The following is a 5,010-nucleotide window of genomic DNA, read 5'->3' as shown; positions in this document are numbered from 1 at the left end:
GTAGAAGGAGAAGAGTTAGAGATTGTACTTCTCCCTTTGGTTTGGGAGGGAAGACTCAAAGAATTCGCGGACACACTCTCAAGCTTCGCTTTGATTGATGTCATCTCTTTCCCTAGATTTGAAATTTGGGATGACAAGTTGTTGATTGCATTGAGATGATCCACTGAATAGACCGTTGAGCCACTCTTGCTTGTAGACTCTCTCTCACAATATCCTCAATTATGTCTACCACTTCTTCCTCCGTCCTATTCATTATAGGACTACCGGCTCCTCCATCTAGGCATGACTTGCCTTGAGCACTCAAACCTCCATAGAAAATTTGGATCACTTGATAAGTAGGAATCCCATGATGTGGACATTCTCTTTGGTACTCCTTGTACCTCTCCCATGCCTCGTAGAGATTCTCATTAGGCCTTTGCTTGAATCCTTGGATTAATGCCCTAGCCTCGGGCGTCTTCTTTTGTGGGTAAAAGCGAGACAAGAAAGCTCTAGTAACATCATCCCATGTTCTAAGCGAATTAGGCTTAACCTCTTTATCCAACCACTCTAAGGCACGACCAATGAGAGAAAGGGAAACAAATTTAGCCGAATGAACTCTTGAGAAATGTCGTTCACCTTGATGGTATTGCAATACTTCTCAAATTCCGTTAGGTGATTCAACGGACTCTCACTCTTGCTCCACTAAATTGCCTCCGTTCTATCAAAGTAATCATGGCCGGTCTTATCTCAAAATCATTCGCCGGTGTTGTAGGGAGAGCAATCCCACTCTCAAACCAATAAGCACCGGGAATGCCTAACTCCTTCAAGGCTACCCTTGGATTCTCTCCCATTCCTCCTTCTTGCATCTCTTCCTCAAACTCCTCTTAACTTGAAGAACTATATTGCAAATATCGATTTGCTATTCTTCTCCTTGAGAGTGTCCTCTCGATTTTCGGATCAAAAGGCACAACAGATCGATCACGAGCGCTATGCATGCAAAATCTCAAAAGACATTGTGAAAAACACGGCTACAAGTGTAGCCTAAAAGAAAGAAATAAAATTTATTTGTGTTTTTTCAATAAAATGGAATAGACTCAACAACAATACACAATCAAGACACCATTTCCCCGGCAACGGCGCCATTTTGATCGATGGCGAAATGGTAGGTCGTTGGACTACCCTCCCCAATCAGCCAAACAAAATTTATACAATCAACCAACCCCTATACAAGTATAGTAGCAAGTCAAGGGTCGAACCCAAAGGAATAGTGAGTGAATGTCTATTGTCTTGCGCTAAGCTATTCCGAAATCGAAAGTGGGGTTGTATTCTAAAACTAGAGCTAATGACAACAAATAAACACTTGGGCTAGGATCCACATGCATTCATAATGGAGATGGCTAATTGGGAGGTCAAATTGGCTAAGTCCATCAATGTGAGGGAAGATCAATCATGCAACCAAAAGAGCATATCAAGCTATTCTCCTAGAGGTCTAACTAGCATCAACTACGATAAACTCTAGCTAGGAAACATCACAAGACACCTCAATCGTGTAAATGCAAGCCAAATCAATGGTCTGTATCAATGTGAACTTACAATGAAATCTAGTGCAACAATCAAAGTTGGCCAATCTTCAATTAATCACACACATGCACATGATTCATCAACCAAGTTTAATCACATCATCAACTCCATCAATTATCCCCAATTAACACTAATCCATTACTTATACATGCTTCTCCATTACCCTAGCAAGTAAACCACTCACTAATCATGGTAATTAAGATCAAAACACAACTAATCAACAATTTCATCATGATCATATTAAGGAATCTAAAATCAATACAAAAATCAAGGAAACTTCAATGAAACTTCAATTAAACTTCAATCAAACATCAAACAATCAACAATCATATGAAAAACAAATGAAATCAACTAAAATCAAACTTATATTGAAATCAAAGATGAGTAAACCTTACAAAACTTGATCAAAGATCAATTGGAATGAAGAAATCTTGAATCATCAACAATACACCATGAATTTCTCTCTCTTAAAACTAGTGTTTCTCTCTCTAATTACCTCTCTAATCAAGTCTAATCAAATCTAATGAATATCTAATCAATTGAATATCCCCTTAAAAATGGAAAGAAACTACTTTATATACAAGAAAGAAGTCGGTTATGACGTCCAAAAATAGACCCACGGAGATGCGGCCGCACATAGGGAAGAAGAAGGCGCACGGAGCAGGGTACGGGCACAAACCCAGGGGGGGTGCGCCCGCACGCGCCACCTATGCGGCCGCACGCGCCACCTGTGCGCCCGCACCTAGGAGGGTCTCCTCCTCCCCTTCTTCGATCTTGATCATCCTTGTGCGCACAACTTGGTGATGGTGATGAACATCAAAGTAGGCAGCAAGTATATGAGCATTTTGGTGGGTATGTGGCATAGATGATGCCCCCAGCGCATGCGTGCACTGGTCTTGAGACTTGCTCTTCGAGTTCCTCTAAGCTTGAAGCTCAAAATGCTAGCACAAGGCGTTCAATGTGATGATAAATGTTGAAGGGGAGTCCGGAAATCTTTGGATGCTCGATCATAATCTAAAAACATATGAAAACAAACAAATAACAGAGATAAACAACGAATAAACAAGGAAATGCACAAAATAAAGAAACTAACTACGAAAAGCACAAAGTAAAGAAATAAAGAGCAAAACTAAGGAGAACTAAGGAAAAGAGCTACAAAATGAAATGAAATTCATCCAAAAAGAGATCAAATGAGTGCCATAAATGTCACTCATCAGAAAACCACAATGTCATTCCCCGACAACGGTGCCATTTGACAGGGTTTAAAGACTAGGTCGTTGGACTAACCTTTCCCTAGGCCAAACAAAATTTATAATCACTAAACACACTCTTATACAAGTATAGGAGTAAGTCGAGGGTCGAACCACTAGGGAATGGTGGGCGGTCTCTATTGCTAAAGTCAAGCTATTCCGAAATAGTGGAATAGAGGTGTGTTTAAACTAAGACAACTAAACAAACGAGATTAAAATCAAATGTATCAAGTACTAGGGTTTAGGATCCACATATACTTGCAATTGATTCATCTAATCGGGAATGGAATTGACTAAGTCGAGTGATACGAGGGCAAATCAATCATGCAATAAAAAGAGTATGTCTAGCTAATCTCCTAGAGGTCAAACTAGCGTTAACTACGAGAGACTCTAGCTAGGAACGTCACAAAACACCTCAATCGACAAATGCAAGGCACAAATCAATTGTCCGTATCAATTTGAACTTAATATGCAATCTAGTGCAACAATCAATGTTAGCTACTCTTTAATAAATCACACACATGCACATAACCAATCAACCAATTTAATCACATCAACAAATCCGCAAATTTCCCCCACTTAGCATCAATCGATTACTCATATATGCTTCACCATCACCCTAGCAAGTAAACTACTCACAATCCATGGAAATCAAGATCAAAACAAAGCTAAAAAACAAATTCATCATCATCATATTAATCAAACTAAAATCAATCACAAATCAATCAAACTTTGCTCAATCAACAAAACAATTGAAATCAAAAACTAAAGATTGCATTAAAGTAAAAAAATCCTTACAAACTTGCTTCAAATCAATAGGAAAATTCTTAGAATCATCAATCTTCAATCATCAACCATGAATTTCTCTCTCTAATCTCTAAAACCTCTCTAAAAATGTCTAATCTAATCTCTAATTAATTCCTCTAAAAATCTCCCTCTCTACTATACATAGGAAAATTACAAAAGAAGTTAGTTAGATCGTCCCAAAAGAAACCCGTACAGGCGCGGTCGTAACAAAAGGGAAGCGCGGCCGCGGAGAAATGGGTACGGAACAGAGACCTAGATAGGCGCGCCCACGCCTAGGAACAGGGCAGCTTCCTTCACTCTCAACTTGCTCTTCCTCATGCACTCCAATTGATGTGCTTGATGAACACGGAACATGGCAGAACCAAAAAGGCTTCTATGGTGGGTTCAACACTACAATTGGTGCCCCACGGCTTGAAAGCACGCCTTGAAGAAACTTGAAATTTACACATCTCCATACTTGAGCTTCAAAATGGAAGACACTAAGCATCCTAAGGAGCCTCGGGAATCCTTAGACAACGATCTTAACCTAAAAATTGAACAAAAACAAGCAAATAAAAGGGAAAATAACAAAATAAACCAAGTAATGAACAAAAATAGAAAACAAACTAAGAAAAGTGCAAACTAAAGAAATAAGGGGTAGATCTAAAGGAAAACTAAAGAAAAGTGCTATGAAATAGCACGAAAATCACCCTAAAAAGAACCAAATGAGTGCCATAAATGACACTTATCAAGCTAATACCCTAATTAATTTCTTAGGAGAGAGACTTAAAACATTTTATACAAAGGCTTAAAAGAGATTAGTCGACATAGATGCGCGCCCTCGCAAAGTGCCTGTGCGCCCGTAATAATCTGGTATGAAAAGTGAAACCTAGCGATGCGCGCTTGCGATAAAGGCGCGACCAAGGCGCGCAGACGCCTTACCTTGATTGTGGAATTTGTGTAGGATTTTATAGGCACTATAATGCGGAAAACATGAATCATATAAATAAATTACCTAATCCCATGAATCACAAGCATAACACACAAGACAAATAATCATACCTTTGATGCGTGAATTCCACGAGGCTATTCGACAGGCAAATCAGGGAGAGAAAAGAGCCCCAAGCATTTCTCCTCTACTTAATCCACGAGCATTGAATGAGTCATCCACCAATACTAGATTGGTCGAGTGATTGATGAAAACTGCGATCACCACCTGTATGGACAACCGACCACCGCACGAACCACCACCACCACGAGAGACCACCGGTGCCGAGGAGGAGGAAAGAGCCATGAGAGAGAGAGGAGTATGAGAGGGTTAGGCTTCATGTTTGCTAATTCAGGTTTGATCAAAATGATCAGTTAATTGCTTGCATGTAAACCTAGGCACCTAGTCTATCTATAATCCTATTAG

General features: G+C 39.7%; 1 non-coding gene across 1 annotated transcript; it reads left to right on the top strand.

Moving 5' to 3' along the window:
- The first annotated feature begins 341 nt into the window (after positions 1-341).
- Positions 342-447, top strand: LOC145615840 (small nucleolar RNA R71). Its single transcript, XR_014107423.1, has one exon. It is a non-coding gene; the product is annotated as a small nucleolar RNA R71 (small nucleolar RNA).
- The last annotated feature ends 4,563 nt before the right edge of the window (positions 448-5,010 follow it).

This window comes from Chenopodium album, chromosome 25, assembly GCF_948465745.1.
Source record: "Chenopodium album chromosome 25, dcCheAlbu1.1, whole genome shotgun sequence".
NCBI lineage: Eukaryota > Viridiplantae > Streptophyta > Magnoliopsida > Caryophyllales > Amaranthaceae > Chenopodium > Chenopodium album.
This window is presented reverse-complemented; position numbering and strand designations above follow the sequence as displayed.